A 10,189-nucleotide genomic window follows, 5' to 3' on the forward strand; every position below is an offset into this window, starting at 1 on the left:
ACCCTCTGGCACTCCGGTTTTCTCCGAAATCACCCAGAACACTTCCGGTGTCCGAATATAGCCATCCAATATATCAATCTTTATGTCTCGACCATTTCGAGACCCCTCGTCATGTCCGTGATCACATCCGGGACTCCGAACAAACTTCGGTAAATCAAAATATATAAACTCATAATGAAACTGTCATCGTAACGTTAAGCGTGCGGACCCTACGGCTTCGAGAACAATGTAGACACGACCGAGACATGTCTCCGGTCAATAACCAATAGCGGAACCTGGATGCTCATATTGGCTCCCACATATTCTACGAAGATCTTTATCGGTCAGACCGCATAACAACATACTTTGTTCCCTTTGTCATCGGTATGTTACTTGCCCGAGATTCGATCGTCGGTATCTCAATACCTAGTTCAATCTCGTTACCGGCAAGTCTCTTTACTCGTTTCGTAATACATTATCTCGCAACTAACTCATTAGTTGCAATTCTTGCAAGGCTTATGTGATGTGCATTACCGAGAGGGCCCAGAGATACCTCTCCGACAATCGGAGTGACAAATCCTAATCTGGAAATACGCCAACCCAACATGAACCTTTGGAGACACCTGTAGAGCTCCTTTATAATCACCCAGTTACGTTGTGACGTTTGGTAGCACACAAAGTGTTCCTCCGGCAAACGGGAGTTGCATAATCTCATAGTCATAGGGACATGTATAAGTCATGAAGAAAGCAAGCAACATACTAAACGATCGGGTGCTAAGCTAATGGAATGGATCATGTCAATCACATCATTCTCCTAATGATGTGATCCCGTTAATCAAATGACAACACATGTCTATGGTTAGGAAACATAACCATCTTCGATTAACGAGCTAGTCAAGTAGAGGCACACTAGTGGCGTTTAGTTTGTCTATGTATTCACACAAGTATTATGTTTCCATATAATACAATTCTAGCATGAATAATAAACTTTTATCATGATATAAGGAAATAAATAATAACTTTATTATTGCCTCTAGGGCATATTTCCTTCAATACCAATATAAGAAACCGAATGGGTAGATCCAATAAATCTCCGCCATCAAAACAAGGTCCATCGAATGACATATACTGCTTCAATGATGAGTTCTCAACATGTTTAATGTGCAATTAATATTATACCAAATATACTCCGTAATTGCATAATTAACACGCAAATAATATCATACCTAATATTCGCGTGCAATTAATATACTGCCTACTAATATTAATGTGCAATGCATGTACACATTTACTAGTGACAGAAAAAACCAACGAGCAGACAAGAAATTGTTTGATGGGGTGGCCCATAAACGTGGTCCCTATTTTTTTTTTGACAAACTGGTCCCTGTGCGTTTGATTGACTATTGGACACCACAAGCGTCTGGTGTCACTATGTACTCCCTCCGTTCCAAAATGGATGTCCCAACTTCATACTAACTTTAATACAAAGTTGGGTCACCTATTTTGGAACGAAGGGAGTAGGTTATAACGTACAGTGGGTCGGCATTATCTTTAACGAATATAATTTATAATTTCTCAATTTTTTTGTAAAGAACATTGTACTCACTAATTTTATATTGGTAATTTAAATAGTAACCGAATAAATACACATATTGCAGAAATAAATGTTCATGTATTTTTATGTCAAAAACATTATTTTATGTGATACTAGACTAATAGTTGTTCAGTTGGTGCAACAAAAAACTCCAATATATGAAAAGAAATGTTTTAAACTTTAATAATCGTTTTTCTAAAAATGTTTAGATTTGGTAAAAAAATACATCTTCCATATTCTCGAGGAGATGTATGAAAAACAATGTTCATGTATACCAAAAATATCTGCAGATGTAACAAATGTTTATTTATTTTTTAAGTTTTTTGTATGTGCACTTTTTTACATATATTTAAAAAATAAATTAAATTTTAAAAAATCTTTCATTTTGTTGTATGATGTAACAAATGTAAAAAAAAATGCACAAGAGGTCTACTCGGTGTGGGGACGAGGTTGGCTTGATGAGGAAATGACTCAATGTGGTTGACGTTGGCAAAACGATGACATCGACATGCCAAGGTGGCAGTGTAGCGCGGTCATTGTCAATTTACCTGCACTAGTAAGCATGCACGTGCAACACACGTCTCAAATAAAACAAGTTTATATGCTTTTTTACAAAATTTTCAGATTGATCCGAAATGTTGTTTTATCTTTCAAATTGTATTTTCAAAAAATGTGACATATTTCTGATCCAACACGTGCTAATTTTTATTTTAGTGAATTCTTTTACCAAGCCATTTAAATGTGTCTTATGCACAACGATATGAGCGCGTGTGTAACACATGATCCAGAAACATGTTTTCGCATAAAATTCACTGTCACATAATAATTGTATTATAACTATTACAAAAATATATTTTAAAAACCGCAACTAAGCATGTCTTGAAGGTCCACCTTTTGAAGCAATGAAGGTCCATCTATAGATGCGATCAATGATGCTTCGTTCAATGTATGGGATATTGTTTTGAGCTTCGTTCTCTTCATACTTTAAAAGATGCACCAAAAATTGCTTCCTCAGCTGAAAACCATCCTACATATGCATTATACAACATTGTTGTAACAAGTTGCATGTGCAATGTGTATACAAATAAGCATAGTGTCAATACTTACGTTGGGTATGGGAAAATATAGTTTTCCATCGCACAATGAGTGCATGTAATTAAAAACCAAATAACTGGACAGGGCACTGCATGTATGAAATAAACACATAATGTGAGTCGAATGAATCAATTAATATTGTAATGCGTTTAAAAGATTCATACCAATGTGAATTTGTTGGAGCAACAGGAACTATGCATTCCCATTTAGAGATATCATCCTTGAATGCAGGGTTTGCAACTTCAAGCGCAAGGTTTAGGTTGTCGACCACAATTTTAAGTACATTATTCCCCAAAGTAGGTATTGGTATCGGATCAAAAATTGAGACAACCTTTTTGTTTTGATCCAACACAAACAATAGAAATAGCCCAAACATATACCAAGGCAATAAAATCTGCAATGATGAGATAGTTTAGAAATAAATGGAATATTAATTAAGACCAAATAAAGCACTGTTAGAGATGAAAAATTAAAATCTTACCGTATTACATTGTGAGATATGATAATCATTACTGTCAGGCCAACTATGAAACAACCGTTTCAATGTAGCAATTTCCACATTTTCACGATGACTTGAGTCTCGTGCATAGTGGAACATCGACTAAAATAAGAATGAGAAAATATTAGTGCAATGAGAAAAAAAAGGTAATACATGATTATAGTAACTTACACAAAAGTTCAGATCCATATAGTGAGATGGAATGTCTCTGAGAAGCTGGACTTCGTGGCGCGCTAGTATCCGCACAGCCATATTAAAGCAATGTATATCCATGTATTCATCATTGTTCAATATGTTTTTTATTTGTCTCAAATTTAAGCTAATAGGGTACGGATCAGAGCTTTTCACCCATTCGCTCCTGTAAAGTTGAAATACTTTCAATTATAATGACATCAGAGTAATTTATTGGAATAATACAAAATGAATTAAAAAAATCTGGCTTACTCTAGTAGAGCGACATCATCAACCATGCTGATGAACAAGCATAGTTCATCTATTAAATCATCGTTTGTTGGTTTGATAGACGATGAAAGTATAAATGATTGCGAGATTAGCTCGACTTCTCCTGCTGTATTTGTTGTTTTGAAATTCTCAGGAGGTGTATCCAGAATCATACATTCCGTGGGATCTGTCTTGTTGTCGTCATCTTCCATGTCTCGATTTCTTATGTTATCATCATTCAATTCCGAGTCCACTAAAATGACAGCTAGTTTTGTTCTAAAATCTGTCATATGTTTCTATTAAAATAGTAATAAGAGTTAAATAGTGATACAACATAGAATAAGTATAATGATACAAAGTGAAAAATACCTGTGTTGGAATGTCAGACAAAATATTTCCTGTGAAGTACTCCATAAAATTTATCATCCACAGACCACAAGATGACCTGCATGATTACAAAACTCAAATTTATCATCCACTTTTATCATTTTCAAAGGGATTCATATTATTTTTTTAAATCATCAAATGATCATGATTATAACAAGCCGCGATGAAAACAAAAATTTCACCCACGCAGCATGTGAACTGGACATGCCCTTTGAAATCTAAAGACATTTGGATTTTGTTTGGAAAAAATGCCACACTCACTTACAATGGGTCACTGGCTTAGTAGAGATTAAAAAAACTGAGTCAACCTACCACCGCCCCCTCCCCTCACGCTTATCTTTTCCCCATTCTTCACTCAGTCCTCCAAATCCACAGCCTGGCCGCCCCTCCCCTTCCCGATCCCCATCCACAGCCACCGGAGCTCTTTGCTGGCCGCAACCATAAGTAAGAATAATAAAAATAGTAATGATGACCTATACCATCAAGTAAATCCTTGGGTGGGTCTTCATGCTGAGCGTTATGACCAACTTGTTCTCTAATCATGTTATCATCTGAAAGATGGATGACTATAAGTTTTAATTTAAAGAACAATAAAAGTAGTAATGACGACCTATACCTTTGGGTAAATCAGTGGGTTGGTCTTCATGCTGTGTGTTATGACCAACTTGTTCTCTAAGCATGTTATCATCTGAAAGATGGATGACTGCATAAGTTTTAATTTAGAGAATAATAGAAGTAGTAATGACGACCTATACCTTCAGGTAAATCAGTGGGTTGCTCTTCATGCTGTGCGTTATGACCAACTTGTTCTCTAATCACGTTATCATCTGAAAGATGGATGCCTGCATAAGTTTTAATTTAAATAATAGAGAGTGATATATACCAATTTTGAACATCATACCTGAAGGAAAACCATAGGCTGGGTTCTGTTGTGCAAATTCATCTACTGGAACTTGGTTTGTGTCATCGACTAACTGAATATATGGCATCAAACGATTCCAACCGATCTCCCCACGTGGGAAGAACAGTGGATATGACAAAGGGTCGTAGCAGCCATGGTATGCTCTAATATACAGGGGACGGTCTCCTTTACCATATACGACAACACTCCTATCAAAGGTTTTATGTGGGTCGCTTCCTTCAACCCATATTGCTGCAACCTGAGAAGTAGTTGGCGCATTGTACCTTCATTGATCGAGGTTGATATCTGTGTTTAGTGAGATCCTATATTCATCCAGATTTGGAACAGCACCAAGGCTCTTCAAAACCTGAGCATAAGGGTTATGTTCTAGTATTGTTAGAATCTTCCGTATGAGATCCAGCCTAAGATCCGGAGACCTCTTAACTCTGTGAAGCAAGTTTTCATCCGTATCATAAATATATAGCTGCAAATGCCGAGGGCCATTATCACCAAACGACAGATCATCAAGAGCGTGGTATAATCCCCCACAGGCACGAAATGTATATACACCTGTTCCTGCCGCAATGCTGACTCGACGATCAAGGGTGACTCCAAGACTGGTGAATGAGAAGTGGGAGTTGAAATACCGTATATTCTCTCTGAAATGTTTTGCATCCTCATCATCCTGACTTGTGAACAATCGTTTCAACTCTTCATCAACCTCTGGAGTAAATACACCAACTTTTCCCTTCCTGCAACAAAATGCAAGCCCCTCGTATTGGAACCGCAAAGCTCCACAGTGGCAGCAGTCGTTAACTTTTCTAAGTACATGGTGATTTTTGGGCAGGTTCATGTAAACTCTGTCATGATGCTCATTAGTGATAGTTCCATCACCATGATGTCGTGCCACTCGGTAGGATTCAAAATCAACATCTGGAAAAGAATGGACAATTGCATTATTTAAAGTTTGTGCATGAACCATATAACTATCTTATGTCGTATTCATAACTCATGATAGCAAAAATCTACCTGGTCTAGCAAACATCCTAGCTTCTTCATCAGGGTCAACATCACCAGTTTCTCCAAGGTTCTGGTCTCCCAAGAAGTCTAGTAAATCATGATTAGGACATAGTTATGATGCACAAGGTCACGTAAATTACGCATATGACACATATTATTGGGGTAGAGGAATCTTAAACTGCCATTTTGCATACCATCAAGTATTACGGTCTGGACATCGGGCTCCAGTATTCCATACGCATCTTCGTCGTGGTCGTTGCCTGATAACATTGGTTGACCCCAGTGAGTAAGTAGCAGGGATGAACCGAAGATATGAACCAAATGCTAGTCTCAATCGAATGAAGAATAGAGTGCTCAATTAAAGGAGAAACAAACACTATTGATAATTTAGCAACTTAATTAAATCGATGAACTAACCCTTATCATGAAAAGTTACCCCTGGGGTACGTAGATTGACGACTGTATTGAGTTGGGGGTTGTCAACCCCTGACGGTTGTGTGAGTGTCATTCTTCTTGAACATGGATGCATCTGGTACGCATCATTTCTGTGCAGCCAATCGGATTCATCATTGTCAGAAATATTCTCCTTGTCAGTTTGTATGAATCCATTGTATGGTCTTAAAGTTGGTAATGCACCATCTAGGCCTGTGATGTTCTGCAGCTGGGTGACCGCCTCTTGTCCAGTAGCTGGCACATGTGACACGATGTTACTGGCATTGAAAGCAGCAGTAATGTTCTGCAGTTGGGTGACCGCCTCTTGTCCAGTAGCTGGCATATGCGACACAAGGTTACTGCCATCGAAAGCAGTAGTAATATTTCTATGTAGCTCACGGGTTTGGCGTTGTCTCTTTAATATTTCCTCTCTATTCTGTGCATAACGCTCCCTTTCCCTCCGATTCTTAGTCTCATTAGTGTCTGAACAGATGAAGAAAAAATAATTACATGCCAATTCAATTGGGGCATAGATAATGAAATTTGATCATCATTACCTTGTGATACAGCTAGCTGTGCCAGTGTTCCGTTTTGTAGGCCATCTATTTCCTCAGTGGATTTATTTTCTTTTGTAGGCTTCACGCCTTCTCTTATTAATCTCATCTTTATTTTTTGCATACCGCTCTCTATCCCTCTGCCTTTTTAGTTCCTTTGGGTCCGCAAATCATGATACAGTTCAGCAGTTGTAATACTGTATCGAACTTGAGTGACTGGGTTATGATCAATACCTGATGTTTGGTTGTTGCTTATATCCTGGAAGGGGGTGCGCGTCCTGACTGGGTTATGATGAATACATGATGTTTGGTTGTTGCTTATATCCTGGAAGGGGGTTCGCGTCCTGCTTGAAGTGGAGGTCCTGTTGGGAGTGGTAGGGCCCATATGAACTCCTGTAAAAAGATGTGAGATCAATATATTTAATGGAGCGCAAGACCATCATTTAGAATATGGAACCAACAACCTCGAAATGTAATGATGTACTTTGTAGTAGATTCAATCGCAATTGTCAGTTTCAAGAGGCCTCATGCATAGGGTGTATTTTCTTATGGTCATATGATTTTGAGGGGACATCTTTGTAATAGATTCAATTGCAATTGTCGCTTTCGATCAAGAGGCCTCATGCATAGGGTGTATTTTCTTATGGTCATATGATTTTGAGGGGACATTGGCGGTAAACATGTAGCTCTGTAGTTTGTAATAATATTCATATAGATTAATGTTCGGAACCAACAGGTCACAATCAGTGTGATTTTTATATATACATATTAATTTGACAGAACATTGTGGCAAACTACAAAGATTTGTTTCAGTCATAGGTTAGGTCAGTGGTATCAAATTTTCAGTACCATAGCGATTTGTTGAGGATCCGTGGTATGATTTCACTTGCTCATGCACTTTATGATTGGTTTTCATAACATATGCTCACGGCATATGGTTCATCTCTTGCATCGATTACATGGACAATCATAGATCCTAGTATGTGGATTAATCATGGTTTCACTATTTATGCAGAACTATGCAGAACAGAAGCAGGAGCAATGAACGGATGTCATTGTTAACATCTTCACATGCGTGCAAATCAGCCTGCCGAGGAGTTTGCCGCCGCCGATGCGCAGTCCGGAGACAGTCGCGACAGTGTGGGCGACGGCGTCTGAAAGATTGAAGAGAAAGCATGCACCTGTGTTGGCGAGGAGGTCGTTGTCGTGGATGTCGCGGGCGTCGTCGGCGTCGTCGGTGCGGCCGTCGTCTGGCGTCGTCGGTGCGGGCGTCCTCGGCGCGGGCGTTTCGGTGGAGGGCAAACCTGAAAAGCGACAGGAGGATTGGTCGCCGCTAATTTTGGAGCGGATGTGGCTGTTTCGGTGTGTTTTTTTCTTTTCTTTTTGTTGGCGTTGGCTGAAGGACGGCAGAGTTTCGTCCGCCCATCTAAATTGCTTAGCGTACATCGTCAGGGGTAATTTTGTGTATTCACGGTTAGATCCCATTGAACAGGCTTATCTTGACCCTCCAATTGATGTGTTTTCTTCTGTGTACAGTAAGCGGGGTGCGTTTAGGGGAGTTAACGTTTGCTTATTTTATAGTAGTAGAGATACATAAAGCAATGCGAGCCGAAGTAAAAAAAATATTTGCATAATTAATTTACACAAAATAAATAATTAAAAATATAAGGACTGGGCGCCGACGGTGGCTTGGCATTGTGGTGGCGCGGAGATGTTGAAGGAGGTAAAAAATTCACGGGACGATGGTGTCGGCGCATGAGGCAGTGTTGTCAGCTTGGAGCCATGTGGTCAGAACCTGCAAAGCGATGAGCTCGACCCGGTGTGAAAACGGCACGACAGTGGTTAGCACTCGGATTAGAGTCAAACTTTACATGCATGCACTTGAGAACATAGCACATCACCCAACAAAAAATCTCCATAATAAGAGGTCGTTTGATAGGCCGCTCATGGACAAAGATGAACTCGGATCGGATTTGTTTCGCACAGAAAACAAATTGGCAAATTGAAGCACTTCTCGGGTGTTTCCTGGAGTTAACAGTCCGATCAAATTGAAATTGTGAGGGGTTGTAGCCAGGAGAATTCTCCATAAATCAGAATGATTTGGTCTTCCAAAGGGTGTCGTCAGCTAGACTCCTTCCAAACTCGCGAGGATTTCCGTCCAGATTCGACAACGCCCCGCCTTCCCGAAGGTAGGTGGAAATCCCACCATCAGATCACGATGAAATTTGACATTGTGGTTGTAGACTTAATTTGGCATAATCCGGTCGAAGGGATCACCCAAACAATGCTCGAGGAGGCGTGGCCGATGTAAACGAATCCACTGTTCATGTCACTCTGCACAGTCGAGCGAGAGCAACATTGATGTTGAGCTCCCGAGATTCATGGACAAATTTTTCCATGAACTTGATCAAGGTCGAACTTGATTTTGGTGAAGAAGTCCGTCTATCTTGAGTTCACCGCGCAGGGCATGTATGGCCACCACTTTAGGAGATGATTCCGGCACATGCCTCAGTAGGATATCCCGGCGTGGTGACTAGGTCGAAGGGGAAATAAGGATGCGTGTTTACCCAGGTTCAGGCCCTTCGATGGAGGTAAAATCCTACACCTGCTCTGTGTATATGTGATTGGGGTGTACAAAGTATATGTATAAACCAGGGGTTGTAATGTCTAAGATGTTTTATCGACTAGCCCGGCCACGACTTATATAAGAAACCGAGGCCCTAATAAGGTTATAAAATTCCTAGTCGGCTACATCGGTGGAGAGGAGTCCTGCACGAACCCGATTTTCTTATCTTGAACGACAAGTCTTTCAGAGTCTTTGTCCTAGAAGGCCCATGGGCTGGCATGATGGCCTGGGCAGAACCCCGACCTAGTGAGCCTTGAGCCGGTCTGCTTTACCGACAAGGTGAGGCACCCCTCGGCCTTAACACCGTCATATTAGCAACCCAGTCATGTTTGAGTTGTAGCTCTGGATTCTATTTTCTTGGTGAGTTTTGTTGATGATGGTTTGGAGGATATTTGCTAGTGCTTTTGTCCGTGAGGGCTGAAGCATGTAGGTGCTTTTGTTGATGACCGTTGGACCTTTGGTGAGGATGTTATGCTTTCGATGATGTTTTCTCGAGCTTATTTCTCCAGGAACAGGTAATATACCTAGGTATTATTCAATACAACTCTCGGGGAAAGTGTTGACACCTGATTTTGGCAAGATACAGATTGCAATGAAGATGGTCTCGAGTGAATGAGTTTTCAGCATAAAAATATTCACGTCACCGAGTGGAACCACTTTG

The 10,189-nt window shown here is 40.0% G+C and overlaps 1 long non-coding RNA gene across 1 annotated transcript; it reads right to left on the reverse strand.

The window, feature by feature from the left end:
* Positions 1–4,491: 4,491 nt before the first annotated feature.
* LOC119296747 lies at positions 4,492–4,921 on the reverse strand. Its single transcript, XR_005145368.1, has 3 exons — positions 4,897–4,921; positions 4,751–4,822; positions 4,492–4,546 (listed from the first exon to the last, which is right to left on the reverse strand). It is a non-coding gene; the product is annotated as an uncharacterized LOC119296747 (long non-coding RNA).
* Between the last annotated feature and the right edge of the window lie 5,268 nt (positions 4,922–10,189).

The sequence above is a fragment of the Triticum dicoccoides genome, chromosome 5A (assembly GCF_002162155.2).
Source record: "Triticum dicoccoides isolate Atlit2015 ecotype Zavitan chromosome 5A, WEW_v2.0, whole genome shotgun sequence".
In the NCBI taxonomy this organism is placed as follows: Eukaryota; Viridiplantae; Streptophyta; class Magnoliopsida; order Poales; family Poaceae; genus Triticum; species Triticum dicoccoides.